The sequence below is a fragment of the Pectinophora gossypiella genome, chromosome 21 (assembly GCF_024362695.1).
Source record: "Pectinophora gossypiella chromosome 21, ilPecGoss1.1, whole genome shotgun sequence".
Lineage (NCBI taxonomy): Eukaryota > Metazoa > Arthropoda > Insecta > Lepidoptera > Gelechiidae > Pectinophora > Pectinophora gossypiella.
The window spans coordinates 2,479,847-2,499,495 of record NC_065424.1 but is presented as its reverse complement, the minus strand read 5'-3'; the positions used below and the strand labels follow the sequence as shown (position 1 = coordinate 2,499,495).

Below are 19,649 nucleotides of genomic sequence, written 5' to 3'. Positions count from 1 at the left end.
ACTTTCCAGGCTACATTCCCCAAAACTGTAGATGGCGCTGTACAGTTTTATCTTCGTTAACCTTCTAATTTCATGGATAACAGACATATGCATCTTTTATCTTTGTTTTTGGATATAAATTATGTGATGACCCTTGTTATTACACTTAGGCACAACACATCTTCCACCCATTATTATTCTGATCAAAATAAAGAGAAAAGATATAGGTAGAAACATAATAGCTGTAGGTATATGATCCGAATATCATCATCATCAGCCCATTAACGTCCCCACTGCTGGGGCACGGGCTTTCCCTATGGATGGATATGGAGAACGGGGCTTAAACCATCACGCGGGCCCAGTGCGGATTGATGGTTATTAACGACTGCTAATGCAGCCGGGACCAACGGCTTAACGTGCCTTCCGAAGCACGGAGGAGCTCGAGATGAAAACTTTTTTTTTGTGGTCACCCATCCTGTGACCGGCCTTTGCGAAAGTTGCTTAACTTCAATCGCAGACCGAGCGCGTTTACCGCTGCGCCACCGAGCTCCTCCGAATATCAAGCAACCATTATTTTTATATATGCCTCTGCCATTACATTATATTCTTGTATAATTATGTACCTCGAGCAATGAGAAAGTAGGTAATTATCACGTTAAATCTGAACAGCGCCATCTATATTGTTTTCCGGGAACGTAGCCTGGAAAGTCCCTCATTATATCAGTAAGAAATACTGTCACTTTCATAAATCCATTAAATCTATTTTTCGTTCGATTAAAAAAATATCAAACATTTATTTTTTGGTCGTAATATTTATTTGCACCACTCAAGATGTTTATGATTGTAAATGATATAAAAAACTGCATCTATAAAAGAAAAAAATCATCAAAATCGGACCTGTCCCTGGCAAATTAAAAGTTAGTTACGAAGTTCTGGCTTTACTGACTCCACTATCCTTGACAACATACTCTTGGATCACATTTAAAAGCACTAGAACGATAGTACCAGCTGTGTCTATGGAGCAAATGATCGATCATTCGCACCTTTCATCTCGCGAGATTACAAGAAAGCCGAGTGAAAACGTTTCATAATATCCGATACAATGTATCCTGTGTCTAGTGCCTATAGTTATTAAGTTTAGATTAGACGGTTGTTGTTGAATTGAAGAAATTGTTTGTAGAATATACTGTACTTTATATATATATAAAAAATGTTTTCTTTTTTTAAGAACGTCTAGGGCGCTGTGCCGACCTATTGCTGGTAGATTCTTTTCCTCGGCTGTACAGATTGTCAGAAATTGCAGTAGTTATTTAGGCGAATGAGACGTTCGTTATTTAAAAATTGACGATTCAAAGTGTAACTATGTTACCTACTAAATAAATATATTTTTTACATCAAAATGCATCTAAAAAGTTACTTTTTTTAATCACAATATGCAACACGCTTCAATATGAGTATCGTTGACAGCTTTGGCTTCTGCCCACACTTTTTTTAAACGCCAATGCCCTTTCTGCTCACTCCATTGTGTTTTTTTCTTGTAGGCACGTGCTAAGGCTGTATGAAACATCTGCTTCTACTGTCATACTTGTGTACTTTACTATCAACTCTACCATTTTGACATAATGTTTAAATTGCTTTGTGAAAAGTTTATATCTTCAGCTGTTCTAGGTAATTGTTTGAAGTAATTTGATCTGTAATGTTATGGTAGTAAAGCATGTTTGACGAAGATAAATAGTGGGGTAGTGGGTAAAGGTGCTTCCAGACTATAGGTTATGCCTTATGCCAAGGCATATTGAGTGTAATATGTTTCTGAAATACCTATTTTCTGAAGAATGTGTAGGTATATTAAATATAACAGTCTTTAATTAGAAAAATATACTACAAACACGTACGTGTTTTTACCTAATAAACTTTATAAGCACGTACGCACATTAGTTCTTAGAATTCAAATAAAAGAAAATATGTATTTACATACACAAATAACTTATTGTAGCCATATTATATTATTATATAATTTTTCTAGTCAACATTTCAACAAAATGGATTTCGTTATGGTTTTAAATGTATTCGACTGACTAAATTATGAGACAGACGTTAGATGCACAGTTCGCTATAAAAAATTTACTCGAGGAGCAAATATTTAATATAAGTCGTATGGCATATTCGGCATATTTATACAGTGTGTAACTGCCTTTATACGTCGCATCTGATGGCATTTCGTAACTGTATGGGGTTCCCTGACATCTGGTGAGGTCACACCTTTGGCTGCCAGATGGTTGGCCTATTGCCGTCCTATTGCAATGTGCATGAATAGGACAATAGCTCAATAGCTTCCTAGGCTTGCGTTTTGCGAGAGGTATTTCGAAAAAAAAAAATGTTTTGATTCGGTTCATTTAAAGTTCATTCGGTGACTAAGTATTTATTGGTAATTGTTAGACAGTGGGCAAGTATGTAATTTTAATTCCCAGAAATCTATATTTATTTCAATATATTTTCCTAAAAATAGATAGTTCATTCGCGAGGTACAATCAAAGAGCAAAAGTTCAGTCACTGCGCCCAGCGAATTATTTGTAAACTGTGGTGAAATTATGAACCATTAGTTGTCATAATTATAAAATTTATGTTTTTGTAGGTGTTTTTGGTCTATTACAGAAACGACATGTAACCAGGAGGTCTTAAGTGCAACCAGTTAATTTATTACTTTGCAAGAAACTAATTGGACTTTTGCAGCTTATCGTACATAGAGATATTTATTTTTATTTTTAATTTGTGGCGAATAGCAGAATAATGTCATTAATTCTGATTTCATACTACATAAGTACATGTATAAACTCACGCGTGCTTCCCATAGGGGTAAGCAGAGACTATGAATCCCATTATGACTTCATACTAAATATAAGCCTAAACAATATTTCTTTCGGCTTCTTCTATCGTGTGGGTTGTGACGTGGAGTACCAACCTCATCAACCCTGGTGTCAGGGTTACTATTGAGCCGCCAAAGGTCCCTGACATGGCTCATGTAACGACCACTTACTTACATCAGTAAGCAGTAACCGGGACCAACGGCTTAACGTGCCTTCCGAAGCACGGATCATCTTACTTTCGGACAATCCGGTGATCAGCCAGTAATGTCCTAACCAAACTAGGAATCACAAAGTAATTTTTGTGATATGTCTCCACCGGGAATCGAACTCGGGACCTCCGGATCGTGAGCCTAGCGCTCAACCACCGGAGCATGGAGGTCGTTATTCTTTCGGCAACAAACCGTCAATCAAACGACGAAAAAATAAATTCTTAATTTCTTAATACTAGAGCCCTATGGGGATGTGGCAAGAGATCAGAAGTCGTAAGAAATCGACCAAAGTATGGTGGCCAAAAACGTACTTTTGTGTCGATGGAGCAATGTACCGTGGTACGTGCTTGTCTATGGCGGACTGATGGCTTAATCAGTGGTCTGGGGTTAAGGAGGCGGAATAGAAAAACCTTCTCTTCTTCTCCTTCTAACCCTTTATCTACTATTATCTACTTGCACGTAACAAATTGACTAATTGTATTTTACGTGCATCCAGATATAAAAAGCCACGCCGCAAGAAAAGGTCATACCATTTGAAGATACACCGCACAGACAACATGGTTATAATGGAAAGAAAGAAAGTATTTATTATTAGAGGACGCCCCAGTAACAATACAAATACAGTAGGAAAAAAAATACTTACACAAAATCACATATTAACTGAAACAGAGAAGAAGAGAAGAAGAACAGAGAAGAGTTTTAATGGTGGTTTCAATAATGTAAAAAGCGAATGGGAACTGATAGTAGTACTAGAAATAACTCCGGCCAAGAAATTAAATCCGGCCAAGTAGTTAATGCCATCTGCGGCAAATCTACAATGAGTCACGTCAAAAAAAAAAACTAGAAATAATACTAATTTATCGTCATTACATGGAGGTACTAAGCAAGGGTGAATGCTATGAAAACAAAATTCTATCAGACAATTTATTCAAAAGCCACGAATACTTTTACTATTTACCAAAACGACTTTTTCCACCTAAGTATTTGTGTTACATATCGCCAGGTAAATTGTTCAATAGTTTTAAAAAGGTTAAGTTCATCTTTGCCCTTTTTTTCTTCCGCTATTACGGATTTATGATACGGAACCGTCAGCATTGCAGCTTGGGCGGTCATGGTCCATTTGTGATCGGCAGAAATCAACAGGCAATGGAAAATATAATGGTTAATTACCTTGAATTATATGGACACGTTGAAATTTTACTTTTAACTAAGTATTAAAAATATTTTGAATACTCTTTTTTTGTTTTTAGTGTTGTTTATATGTGCAATAAAGCGTTTGTGTATTGTATTGTAAAAATATTTTTATTGTTATACATATAAATTATTATGTTAACAAACTTTACAATGAAACCTAAATATTAGTAACATTTTTAATTATTTTTAATTAGCAGTTTTAATTAGTATAATAATTATGACACTTACTGTAGTAAAAAATGAGAGTCTCATATACAATTTTACATCGAATAGCAATTATTATTACTACGAAACCAGCTTTTCAGTTTACGCTTCTCACCAAAATTCCGTCTTCACTTGTTTTTTTCTTTCGAAATCCCAGATGAATTTCCCGCCAAAATGCTTTTTCTTAAAAAGTGACGTAACGTTCCTTTTTTGAAATTGCTAATAATTGATGAAACTTATGTTTCTTTAACTAGCTAGGTAACAAAATAGACTCTTGGAAGGATTGGGTGAAGCTCGCCTAACAAGAAAGATTTACCCAAAAGTGGGCCAATTAATATATGCCAATTGTCATAATAAGATTTAACTATAATTTGGTATACTTAAGGAATTTCTTGCATGTCTTTGTGTAACCTATAATTCTGGTGAGAGAGATGACGAAAATCCAATTTTAGGTCAGTAAGCTAAACTTTTGTGTATAAAATAAAATGAAATAGGTTTTTTTACTTTCTTTATCTAGGTATTTACCTATTTAAATAACTTACGACTAGAATAGGTAAAAACAGCATCGAATAATGGCTGAGACGAAACTTTACTCAATTTGAGTCAAAGTGCCAAATCAATCGTTTTTTTTTTGTGAATGGACAAAGAAAGGCTATTCATTCATCCAATCGTCACGTCGTTTGCGTAAATTTGGGTAATGTGGAATGGAATTACCAACTTATATTTGCCATATAAACCATTCCAAACCACGTCATTGAAGTCTTAAACTCGAACAGTCACGATCACCCAAAAGTTGGTCAAATATATTCCAACGGCAAAGCTAACTTTGTTTACGTTTACAAATACAAGTTTCTCAATGCGTGTCAAAAGAAACTTAAAGTAAAGACACGAAGGCTGAGTTTAGATGGAGGTAGTTGTAAAAAAAGTAGTAACAAGGTCGGTGACTTGGCTAAGTAAATAAATAGGTGTTGGAAATGGATGACGGTGTGAAAAAAATAGAGGCACCCCGTTACGCCGACGGGCATTAGATAATTTGCCTGTAAATTGTTAGGTAAGGTATTTAGAGCTCTAGTAAACATTCGAGTTTAGTAACAGTGTTGCCTGGACAAAAAATACGCGCAGTTCTGGTATTTCTTGCGCTTCGCCGCGGTCGGTACGGGTTTCGAAGCGGTTGTAGCGTTTAGCTTGAAAAAGTTTAATAATATATTGTACTTTGTGTTCCATGCATGGTCTTAGGCCGTACATAGTGCGGAATGAAAGAAAAACCTTACAAACACTGCCATGTTGCTTACTTCTTACCATAACGGGTCCGGATTTTTACAGAAGCGACTTTTTTGACCTGACTTATTGTAGATTTGCCATAAATGGCATCAACCACTTGGCCGGACACATGGGGACCGCCGTAGGCTCTCCGGTACAGATGCGACTATATGTCTGATCTTCCAACCCGCGAAGGGAAAACTAGCCCAATACAGGTTAGGTCACTTAAGGGTGTTGGGACCCTCGCTATATACGTATAAGTTTCACGGCGCATTGGCGTTTCTGCACTGTAAAGTCGTGAAATGTAAACAAATAAATAAATAATATACGTTTCGGCTACAGTAGATGGCGTAAGTGTAGCCAGACCATTCGGTGATCGAAATTATTATTTTTGTCATAGATAAACTAAGCTAAATGAGCTCTACGCCTTTTTGCCACTACTTGAAGGTCTACAGAACCTACAAACAATAAAAAAATATTTTAAACCCTTCCTATTTTCTTCAGACTTACTCTGGGTCTGAAGTTATTGATAGCTTCCTATTTAAATGTTCTTTTTATTAATTATAATTATTTATGTAAAGTTTATTTACGTTTATTTGTAACAAAAATACAGAAACTTAGTAAATACTTTTGTCTGGGAATGTATATTTAATCAATAATTTAAAGAAAATACATTATTTTACCTCTTGTGGCACAAATAAAATGAAGCCTCAGAAATAATGATAAATGAGAAAAATATTAATTGATTTACGTTTTACACTGAATCCGCTATACGTACGCCATCTAGGTAACGGATAGGAACTAGACTTAGGGTCTCTACACCCTTAACTCCGCCCTACCTTTGCCCTAATAGACTTATCAACGTCTTGTTTATTGTTATTAAATTTTTGATGAGACCATGTGGGCCACATCTAAAAGGGCCACATCGAAGCAATTCATCTAAGAAAGCAATAATGCTATTTGACATTTGTTTGCATTGCGCACTTACTTTTATATGCGCAAATGTCAAATTGCCATATTGCTTTCTTAGATGAATTGCTTCTATGTGGCCATTTTAACCCCCCAGTTGGGCTAAAAGGGCCAGACCGAAGCAATTCATCTAAGAAAGCAATGTTGCCTTTTGACATTTGTTTGCACGGCGCACTTAATTTATATGCGCACATGTCAAATTTTTGTAATGGTAATTTTGCTTTCTTAGATGAATTGCTTCGATGTGGCCATTTTACCCACCCAGATGCCTATCTATCTCTGATGATAATACTTTTATATGTCAATCACATTTGCTTTTAAAAATCCAAGTCACTGCTTGTTATATTTACTGACGCGACTCTGTGAGGTTACGGTATAGTTTTTATAACGTCGTATTTTCTCATATTGCCAGATGACAAGACAAATTACAATTGGACAAGTAGAACAGTGTTAGAAACTTACAAGTCTACACGTTCAAAGCCTACAAGTTACTTACAAGTACGTGTAAATTACGTTTATCAAAAAAATAAGGGAGTTATATTGTATTCGTCTGTCTGTCCATCCGTACGTCTGTCCGCCCGTATGTCACAGCCACTTTTTTGTCAATTCAATTCTCGACATCCTTTTAGATTCTGTTATGTCTTCCATGAGCATAAATTGTGTTTTATTACATAACATTTATTTTAGGAAGTTGTATTTTACATTTAATGTGTTACTTTTTTATATTTTATTATTTTTTAGTGTCTTTAGAGGTATTGTAAACTCGTCAAATTACTTTATTGCTACTAAAGTTTTGTGTTATCTGTGGCTATTAATGCTTGGCTTAATGGGCTCCGTGGTCCAGTGGTTGAGGGTTGGGCTCACGATCCCGAGGTCCCGTGTTCGAATCCCGGTGGGGACTTATCACAAAAATCTCAGTTTGGTTAGGACATTACAGGCTGATCACCCAAATGTCCAAAACCTTACAGATGTAAGTACGTAGTCGTTACAGGAGCCTTTTACGGCTCAATAATAATCCTTGCACCGGGATTGATGAGGCTGGTAATCCACCTCGTAACCCACACGATAGAAGAAGATTAATGCCTGATAAAAAAACAAAAGGCGAAAAGTGTTTGGGGCAGAAGGCAAGAGGGAAACCACTGCTCTATTTTTCCCTAAAAGTATCATGGAGAATGCGACACCAAGAATAGCGTAGCTCTTTTTATAAAAAAAAATAACAAAAAACCACAGATATTAAAAACAACAGACTAATGGCCCTATCTCAATCGGTAACAAAAAATTCACCGTCTCTAATTTAGAAATAGCATCTTCATGTGAAGTTTATTCAACTATGTTGTTTTTGTTTCAGGTATGGGAATTGCACATTGTATATGATACGAGAACACCATCACAGGTTTGTTATTTGAAAGAAATTGAACGAAAAAATAATATTTGGACGCTGCTAGAGATTTTTATAAGTACTTATTTAAATGATTACAAAAGTTTATTTTAGGCTAAATTAGGCTATACACATATATGTATATAGGGTGCTAGTGAAATCGTAACGAATACTGAGGGGGATGATTGGGACCATGATTCTGAGCTAATATCAAGTGGAATTTTCCGTCGCAAATGGAACGGAAAATAATTTTAAAAAGAGACTAAAGTTTTCATAATATACATAAATAAATTAAATAAATAAATAAAATAAAACAAAAAGTAAATAAATTAATATATTTAATTCATTTATAATAAATTAATTAAATTATTTTTTTGTTATTTAAATTGTAACTATAAGATAAATAAATAAATAAATATCAAATTTCAAACTTTGCTCTACTAAAATTTTACATTTAAGCTTACTTACTACTTACCTACTTACTTTACTTAAACAAACAAAATTACCATGTGTTGCTGCGCTGTTATCGCCTCCGTTTTAAACATACAAAAACTTTAATAATGTTTTAAGATACGCTAAAGTATATGTTTTAATTAATTTAACATCGTAAATGACACTGTAGGCTGTCTCAGAATTGGGAAACATCTTTAAAAACTGTTGACCTCTCGAATGGACCTGCCGATTCCATTTTTGGACACGGTTCATGGTGATAGCGCCTTTTGGAATCACGTTTTGTACGAAATTTTCCTTAACCATTTTTGTTGTTAATTCTTTATGCTGTTTTTTGTCAAAGTGGTCTTTTTTACGCTGCATTCTTTCTCTATTATTATGTTTTTAAATGTTTTATTTTTAAGAATGTGTGGTGTGTCAGGTTTTTGGTTATAGTCAATTATTTAGTACCTTAGCGTTTATTACCTGAGTTTAGCTGCTTAGCGTTTATTCTAGACTTCGCTTCCTTACCTGAGGATAGACACCAAATTTTTATACAAAGGAGGCAAAATTAGAGCTACTTTCTCAATAGCCATCCGTACTGCGTACAATAAAATCTTCCATTTAATTTTCGTGTAAAATTTTGATATTCAAATGAAACTAAGGGTCTGTTTCTCTCGACAGTCAGATGGCGTCCGTAAAAATAATGTCCTTATTTCAAATTTGATTTTTCATAAAAAATATTTTATCCTTTATAAAAAATCAGGCTTATGATAAGTTTGGAAATCAAACTTTTCTGTACGTATTTTAATACACAGACGTGTTTTATAAATGTACTTGTCTCTGCGCCGAATTTTCCGTAAAAGTTCAAGGTAGGGGTTTCGTAAAATGTACCTCTAAAATATGATATTCTTTCAAAGTGGTCACTGCGCGATGTTCTCGAGTTTATTGTTATAGACTTGACCCTGTTTCTGCGTGAGGCCTTGGAAACGTATTTCGTTCATATTTTATGAATGTTTTAAGTAAAATTGCCAATTAACATGTAGATGTAAGCGTGAGGTTTGGCTAAATTAAAAGTCTTTTGAGCGGTTTACGTACGTGAGCCGGATTAATTAAAAAAAACGATATTATTTGTTGCAATTTCATTATAGGCTTCATTCTTCTCTTCCTGATGATTTAAGTACCTATATACTTTCAAATCGACACTTTTACTATTGTATTAGGTACTTAACCCTTGTTAAGGTTAACCCTTGTTAAGGTTAACCCTAATTAAGGTTAATTCTTATTGTTTTCCATCGATATTAACTCCACTTGATATTAACTCAGAATCATGGTCTGAATCATCCCCCTCAGTATTCGTAACGATGTCACTAACACCCTGTATAATTGATTGGTATCTCAGCAGAGTACATTCCTAAGATCTCTTACGACTTGTCCTTGCAGTAGACTGTATAAAATATCGGTTGTTGCATTCCTTTATAAGGTCTGAGTGGGAGGGACTTGAGCCAAAAATGTGCCAAATATTTTATACGGGGCTGATGACCTCTTGAATGTGGAATGTTTCGAAATAAGTAAGAAGTTCACTGACTGAATGCAAGGATAAGGTAAAAGGGAAAAAGTAATATTCAAATGAGATAATACACACCTCTATATAATAAATACTTTCTTACATTAGCCTGGTTACATTTAAAAAGCCAGTCAAGTCAGGTCTTACTCGCGCATCGAAGGTTCCGTTCAAACTGCAGTAAATTACCAAAGATAATCTAAGGGAGGCTTTGATTTGGCCACCGAGAAACTATTTTTATTTTATTCTCAAAATCAAATGGAAAAAAATACGTAGTCCAAGGACGGGGAGGAAAGTTATTCGCAAGATAAATGATGTGTTATTTTTGAATTAAATCGTGCGCACTACAGTGTCCAACAATGTATAATATGTTACTATAAAAGCTCGAATTGCAGTAAATCCTAATATATTCCAGTAACACCTAAGATTTACCAATTCCTAATGGTACCTAAATGCCCTAAAAGGTTTGCGATTAGCATAATGTCGCCTAGTTCCTACATTTCCATGTTACTGACATCTGCGCAGGCGCACCCGTCACAGTTTCCATGGTGACGTAAGCTGACTCAATGGGGAAGAAAGTGAATTGTTTTTGTTGACAAGATCGTCTATTGTCTGTGTGTACACTTGTCTTTAGTAACATGTCGGCAAAAAGTATTTTTTTTATGTTAAAAGCAAGCGTGTAATTCTATACTTCAAATCAGAGTTCCCGTTTAACTTTTTATATGTATTATTTACAAAGACCCGAGCCGTGGTAGCTCAGTTGGAGAGCGCTTGACTCTCACTTTGAGGTTGCAGGTTCGATTCCCAGAACAGGCCTAAACCAATGATTTACGAACTTGTTTTAGAATTCATGTTTGGATCATAAATAATTAACACGTGCTTAACGGTGAAGGAAAATATCGTCAGGAAATCCATTCCCGAGAAATGCGTTTCGGAGGTATGTGTGGATTGGAAGGTCAGATAGGCAGTCGCTTCTGTAAAAAAACTGGAGCTGTCAAATCTTCAGGTTAGGTTAACGAACCCCGTGAGAACGCTAGGGAGATGAAGATATCTTTATAATGTCCCCATCGGGAATCGATCCAGGACCTAACCACTAGACCATGGAGGCTGTTAAGTAACACAATCATTTAAATAAAATGCAAGAATGTATTTATTCGTATGACACAATGACCCGACGTGCTTCCTGAAGCACAGAAGTCTGTCGCAAAACCACAACAATGAACCGTGCGAAAGTGAATTGTTTTCCATAGCATTAGGCGAAAATATAATTAGATTTAGTTAAGCAAATAGAACAGAACAGTGTCGAAATTTTATCAAAATCAGTCCAGTAGGTTTCATGCGGTCACTACTATTTGCTGTTCGCAATTTATCTAATTAAACGTGAATAATAATTACGTAGTTTTCCGTCGCAAAAGTATGGAACTGAAAATAATAAAAAAAAACACTAAAACTTGTCGGAAAATTCTCCCTGAATTTTCCGACAGGAAAATCCACTTTATATCAACTCAGAATCATTGTTTGATTCACTCCACTCAGTATTCGTTACTATGTCACACCCAATTTACTTGTATGTATTTGTATAGGGTGAAAATGACATCCTAACAAATACTGAAAGGGATGATTCAGCTCATTATTCAGAGTTAATATAAAGTGGAATTTTCAATCGCAAAAGTATAGAATTGAAAATAATAGAAAAAACAAAATAAAAATATTAATTTTGCGACGGAAAATTCCACTTGATATTAACTCAGAGTCATGGTCTGAATCATCCCCTTCAGTATTCGTTACGATGTCACTAACACTCTGTATTCTATACAGTTAAGGCAGAAATTTACCTATTCGGGAAAACAAGCGTGATACTATATCGTCGTTGCCACTTTAAAACCTTAAGTAAGTAACTAGCTTTGTGTGCGTATGTCTTGAGTCGCCCTCACCAAATTTCTTTTTTGTCGGGATCGAATAGTATTTTGCTCCTAAAACATTTAATACAAACTCTTATGTAAGTACGTAAATATCAATTATCTTTTAATATTTTTAAGACACAGGTTTGTTATACAAAAGAATTTCCTTTAATCCACGTTCGTAACTGATCTTTGGTAACCAGATACGAACATTCAGGCAGAAGATTTTTTAATTTCTGTATACCCGATTGCACATAATATAGTTTAAATTGGCAACTACGATATTATGTTAGTATCTTATAAAACACAAATTAAGATATTTCACAGAACTTACTGACCTCCAAATGAAATAATAATGCTTACTTCAAGCAATATACTTCTTAAATAACAACGTGGGGTACGCAAATTAGATGAAGATAACGAAATTCACACGACACAATGAAATAAAGTACAGCTTTACTTGTAGTAAAAACCCTTTTAGGTTACAGAGGAGACAATACGCGCGTGGGATTATTATGCAACATATTACGTCATTACGTCACATCTTCTTGGGTACGTCCTCATTTTTTGACGTTAAAGAGGTAAAAGGTTGGTGAGTCAGCGACTTCGTTTTGTTTAGGTACGGTCACGAGCATTAATATGCACACACAATAATAAATAATATGCACACACAATATTAATATGAGCACTTTGGTACCATGTCACATTAACTTTTTTGACAAATTGAACTGTAAGTAACTGTAACTGGGTATGTCGTAAAAACCGACAGAGGGATTGCGTCCTCTAACATGATGGACTAATGTTATGGGCGATAGGCTGATCCCTTATCACCGTAAGGTTCATCATATCCATCTTAGGACTTCGTATCAACAGTGGCTGCAAGTTGTCTTTGATTACTTGTGGCTCTGCCCACCCCATTTGGGATTATGGGCGTGAGTTTATGTATGTATGTATGTATGAACTGTAAGTCTCACTAAATGTCAAATATGTTAGTGCGACAGAGTCCTAAAGTGGGTACATTATATTGCTCATGACTGTACTTACATGCAAAATGTGAGGTAATTAAATTATATTAAGTAATTTTGAATAAGGAATTATAGACGGCGACACGGCCGTATCTTTTTTCTATATAACTTATTTATAAATTGTAATTTTTAATGGCTTTAGCGGCTCAATTGTAACCCTGATGCCAGGGTTGATGAGGTTGGTAATCCACCTCACAAACCATACGATAGAAGAAGAATATCCTGTCTAAAAAGAACATAAATATAAAATATAAACAGCCTATATACGTCCCACTGCTGGGCACAGGCTTCCCTCAATCAACCGGAGGGGGTATGGCGCATACTTAACCACAAACAGACAACCAAAATACTGAACTATATTGTACGTATCTACTTATTTCGTGGTTTTTACCAAGGTTCATATTGGTACCAAAATGTTCTAGTTCCTATGAACCCACACACTTTAGAAAATGGCTTCCTTATTCGTACGTTATAAAGGTTGAATCAATTTTATTTAATCTCTTCTTAAGGTAGTTCAGAATAACATTTATGTATGGCCTTAGATGGTAAAATGGAGTTTCCTTGGTACCTCTTCAGATATCTATTATTATTATTGCGTATGGCAGACAAAAAATAAAATATCCTGCGTGGATCATATATTCAGCTTAAGATTTTCAAGTCTCTGCCGCATCCGTCATACAATGCAGCTCGGCTATGCCACCTAGGAACCAAAAATCTATTCAAATATCTATTTACGTTGTGTTTCATACAAAATACATAAAGGCGGAAGGAAAGCTGCATATATTAACCTAAAGGATGAAAGCATATTGGGTAGTAAAGTCTTAGTAATTTATGATTATTATCAGCGTACACCACGGATAAGAAGAAAGAGGTTGTAAAGGCCCTAACGCGCATTTTGTTTGAGAACCGCTGTCGCCGGTGCAACCCTACTCTTTTACTAGCTTTTACTACTACTCCTGTAAATAAATAACTATACGATAGCTCATAAATATAATGAATAACTAAACGCGCTCGGCCTGCGATTGTTGAAGTTAAGCAACTTTCGCAAAGGCCGGTCATAGGATGGGTGACCACAAAAAAAAAAGTTTTTCAGCTCCTCCGTGCTTCGGAAGGCACGTTAAGCCGTTGGTCCCGGCTGCATTAGCAGTCGTTAATAACCACCAATCCGCACTGGGCCCGCGTGATGGTGTAATCGTCCCAATAACTGAATAATAGTGGCCCCAGTTACCCTTTATCAAATTAGAAAAGGGCAAACTCGTCCCTGGGCCCAGTTTAAGACCGGGACGAAATGTCCTCTAAGCCACTGAGCTTTATGTTAGACTAACGTGATAATTGGTGAGTCGTATCGCCGTCTACTATGATCGAGCTAACTCTGTCAGTGAAAATTGCGCACATTGTATTCATGTAAGACTCCTTAGGACTTTAATACCTACTAGCTGTCTTTGGAAACTTGCCTCTTTGCCCACCTCAATACCAATAACGGACTCAATAGCGTCTTTAGTAGTGATTAAAATTCCATGGGTAGAAGTCAAAATAACAGCATCTCCACGACGTGCGCTGGACCTCGAAGCAATTTAGCTAAGGTTGCGGCGCAGACGCAGCAGGGGTCGGCCGTCCATCAATCACATGTCATCTCTGGTGTGCTCGACTATTTATCACTAATATCAAGGCTTTAGAACCAGCGGTTATAAAATACAAACTGTTGTTTTCACACCAGCCCTCGCATCACAACAACCGAACCGTGTGCGGCGCGAATTATTTCGAGGGCTTTGACCAATAGCCGTACGACATTTATCTACGTTGATAGTATTCGCTGCGTTTATTGGTCGAAACCCTCGATATGTTTCGCGCCGCGCCCGGTGCGGTTGTCGTGCAGGTCCTGCTGGAGCAGGTTTTGAAAAGAAAAGAGCGTTTCGTAATTTATTTATCTTTATTTATTTAAGTAAAAAAATCAGCTTATAATAACACGTAAATAAGTATATAAATATAACACATATTAAGTAGTACAGTAGCGAATTAAGTTTTCACCAAAAATTCATCCCGGGCTTTGTAGAAAATGTCTTATTCAAAATGATTAACTTGATGTAGATACTAAACCTCCAATGTCAGTCTGTCGGGTTTTACGACATGCCCGAGAAGACACACAGCTGAACGCGCACTACATATTTTAATCGCTCCTAGAATAGCAGATAAGTTTTAGTATATACGCATCTCCACGAGTTTCCTCGCCCCACACTTGCAACCAGGAAGCGCCCGGCGCAGTGCGCGTGCGTTCCTGCGTCTGCGCACCTCACGCGAGCTATGCGCGCGCCGGCGCCGCTTCTTGCCAATTGATTAGCAAACGATGACTGCAGTGATTTGCCGCGTGCCGTAATTAGAGATAGAATGGAGAGATAAAGTTGTGAATTGGGAGATTCAGTTCGCGGCGTCAATAATGTTGTGTAAGGTATGAGGCCGTCTATTGTGGATCATTTCTTGGAATCTACTAGTACAACAGGTGTATGTTGTGAAAATAATTGTAATAGATATATCTACATAAACAGATAATATAGAATTGTTGGCAGAGGTGTATAATATATTAAATATATGTATAAACTCACGCCAATTTCCCACTGGAGTAAGCAGAGACTACGAAATTCGAAACGCGACGACTGACGACTTTGAGATATACTTCTCTGGGCGTCATCCCACTCGCGTCAGACCAGGGAATATTGAAATAGGGAAACCACTTCCCTATTATTCCCTAAAAAGTAGTATGGAGAATGTTAAACCGACAAGAGCGTGGCTCTTAAATTAGTGATGTTACGTTATAATGTTCTTGTTGTTCGCTGTTACTAACACAATGGCCCCGATTCCTGCAGACACCTCCTAATTTTATTTTAAGTTATACCCTTCACAGTCTTATCCGCCGAAAAGGAAAGGAACGGATGATTGTCAACAAGTTAATTTTAAAACGAATGAATAACCCGGGCGAATAAAATAGGCATCTCGCTGGTATGCAATCCATTTGTCGTGCTGTCAACTTAATTCTGTCGGGTTATTGGCTGATGTAAATTATTAGACGGTTGTTTTAGATTTCTGCTTAAAATTGACGTGCATTCCATAAATTTTATGCCTATCGATTACCCGTCCCTTTATTTTTCAACGGATAAGAAAATGACAGGTATAACTTAAAATAAAATTAGATGCCGTCTGTAGGAATTAGCACCATTATGGACTGTTGTCTGAAATAAAAATCGTTTCCATATCTCGGGTCTAAGCAGTCCTGGACTTTTGGAAGCCGTGCATGCCTGGAGCCGGAGCCAACACGTAGTTGAATGTTATTATTATGTAGTTACGTTGCGATGTTTGTACAATAAACAAAATTTACAAACACGGATGTTTGCACGCATTCAATGTAACTAACAGACAAGTATCTAAGCCAGTGTTAGCAAACATTTTCACACAAAAATCAAGTCATCTCGGGTCACATAAGTTTCCTTCGCAATAAGCGATTGTTGTTGAACAATATACAATTACAGCAGCTATGGACGTTCCCATGCGGTTGTTAATTGTATGAAAATCCTTGGTTTTTACTTGCCTCTATTGATACTGATCTGTTGCGCAGCTATGAGGAATGGTGTGGATAGTGGCCTGTAATCGATGTGGTGTAAAAATACCTCCACCGACCCGCAGCGTGGTGGAGTATGCTCCATACCCCCTCCAGTTGATTGAGGGGAGGCCTGTGTCCAGCAGTGGGACGTATATAAGCTGTTTATGTTATGTTATGTGATCGATATGGTGTATTCGGGTATGCGGTTTAGAGGGCAGCTGCTCTGGTTCATAGCATATGTGACATTTACGAACGTTTCATTGATTTTGATTTCATTGTTGTGTTGGCAACATCAAAGTCCTAATTATAAATTTTATTGAAATATATTTTCCTATGGCAATATTATAGGACTTTACGCCACGGACTTTGCCGACGAGGCATGTTTTTTCTTTTCTTTCTAGTTGTGTAAATAATTTCCTAGTTTTTATAATACGTATAATACAGTCCACTTAACTTCTCGAAGGGTTTTATTTACCGGAGCAACCATCGCCTCCAACACGTTGATGATTTAAATTTTAACATTGTAATATGGACGTTGTGTGAAATAAATATTTTTTATTATTTTATTTTATTATAATTAGGGGGTAAACCTTCCTTCCGCCTTCATTTTCCTTTTCTGTTTTCTTTGCTTCCTTTCGTTTATTAATCTGTGGTATTTTTGCACCAGTTCTTTTTCTAAGCCATTTGGCATGTGACATGATTGAAGAATACACATACATACATACATAATCTCACGCCTATTTCCCACCGGGGTAAGCAGAGACTATAGAATTCCATTTTCCATTTTTTTCCATTCTATTTTTTATGATTGAAGAATAGAAATACAAATTAAAATAATACAAACAACAATAAATAGAATAGAACTAAATGAGTACTTAATGAACCTTTGGGGATGAGTGTGTGCTGCCTTAGGTTGTTAGGGTAGCGAACAGAGCATAGTACCCCGCTAGCCACGTTGGTAGTGTGACTAGGGATCGATGTTGGAAGTTGTATATATGCGTCGCGCCGTGCAAACTTCACTTGCGCGTTTCAGGACCGCATTCAATGCAGTTAGTTATGGACGGAACTAGCTGGTCCGCCAAAAACTAATGATCAGTATAATTTATGATAATTAACGACTTTTTATTTGATCTTCTTCTATCGTGCGGGTCGTGAGGTGGAGTACCAACCTCATCAACCCTGGTGTCAGGGTTACTATTGAGCCGCCAAAGGCCCCTGACATGGCTCATGTATCGACTACTTACTTACATCAGTAAGTAGTAACCGGGACCAACGGCTTAACGTGCACGAAGCATGGATCATCTTACTTTCTCGGACAATCAGGTGATCAGCCTGTAATGTCCTAACCAAACTAGGGACCACAAAGTAATTTTTGTGATATGTCCCCATCGGGAATCGAACCCGGGACCTCCGGATCGTGAGCCCAACGCTCAACCACTGGATTGAATTGTTTTTATTTGATTATATAGATTATGAAGCAGGCACGAGGCTTGTTTAACTTTTATTATCATAACAATTCGATAAGATACGCAAGCATTTTACAAAGCAATTTTTCCCATATGCCACGCAGTAGGTAGGTACACAAGGTAGTAAGTCGTTTCCGCATATCTGCATCCATCATTTTCTTCGTCCTTCGTCGTTTATTGCTTGAATGCCGCAGGCGATTTTTATAAAGCTTCCGTTGTTTTATTGCGTTGCTATAGAATTATTTAAAAAATAAGTAAACTCACCTTATGAGACACCGTATTTTTAAAACACATAATAACGGGCTCTTACCGCGTTTAAATCAGGGATATGGGACTCCCGATATTATTATTTATTTGTATGTCGTTTCCATATCTGGCGCCTACGGAGTCCCGGACTTTTGGAAGGCGTGCATGGGGCCGAAGCCAACACGTAGAGGCCTCTTAAGACAATGTATTTATTTTATTATTATTTGTTTTATTTTTATTAGTTTTGGATAATAACCGCGTAAACTTAAAACATCGTATTATTATTGTGAATTGTACAATATTAATATTTCACAATAAAAATACTTTGAATAAATAATTAAAAAAGTCTATTACGATTTTAATGTTCAACAATTATTATTACTTTTTTATTATTAAATTTTTAAATTTAGAAAATGTATCTTACACGCTTGCCCATAGAAAAAATATTGTGTCCAGATTTTAATAGTTTTAAAGAGAATTTGTATTTTTTTTACACCGCAACTAAAACTTTGGGGATATGATTCAGACCATGATTTTGAATTGGTATTAAAATGGAATTTCCTGTCGGTAATATAAGGTTTTTTTTTTATTATTTTCAGTCCAATATTTAGCTTTAAGCCGCACAAAAAATAAATAAAAAAAAAAGAAAAGAAATGCACAGAAAAGACTCAAAATTGTAATTAAACATTTCCGACAAGAAAAACACCAACCATCGTTTTTTGGTAAGTACAATAAAGTAGACGATCTATTTTTTTTTCGTTACAGTGTGGCTAACACCCTGTATAGGTGAAGTGCCTAACTATGTAGCTATCTTTGCGCACCTTTAATACTACATAAAGACGAATATTACGACTCGTATTAATACTCTTGTAATATTATATAACATATTCCAATAAAGCATCTATTTAACCCTACACATGAACAGTTCCCGTTAGATCATAAAATAGTTAACGAATCTAATCTTGTGAACACGTTAATGGGTTCGCAAGGTTGGTACTAAAATTCGATCATTTGTTAAAGGGGGTACACACTGTCGCCGCTGGTACTTACCATCGACATTGACGTGTTGTAGTGTGATCTGCGTGACTTCTTTGTTCGGGCAAGTAGTTAACATAACATAACAAATATTTTATTGCACAAACAGGAAAAACAAAATACAAAACAAAAGAGAAATAGAATGAGTACAATAGGCGGTCTTATTGTTAAGTAGCAATCTCTTCCAGGCTACCTTTAAGTATAGGAGATATTTAATATAGCGGGATAGTGCAGCATAGAAATACTTGTAAGTAAAAGATAAATACACAACGAGTACATAAACTACATAATAATAATACACACCTAACCTATAATAAGAACGGGTCAAGTAAAA

The 19,649-nt window shown here is 36.2% G+C and overlaps 1 protein-coding gene across 3 annotated transcripts in view; it reads left to right on the top strand.

Annotated features, from left to right (window-relative positions):
* Positions 1-19,649, top strand: part of LOC126376477 (uncharacterized) — a 148,078-nt gene that overhangs the window by 18,917 nt on the left and 109,512 nt on the right. The window contains exon 2 of one of the 3 annotated variants that reach the window (XM_050023872.1): positions 8,028-8,072. The exons of the other annotated variants lie outside the window; for them this stretch is intronic. The gene's annotated coding sequence lies outside the window, so the exon portion shown is untranslated. The remainder of the gene's footprint in view (positions 1-8,027; positions 8,073-19,649) is intronic. 3 annotated transcript variants of the gene reach the window in all.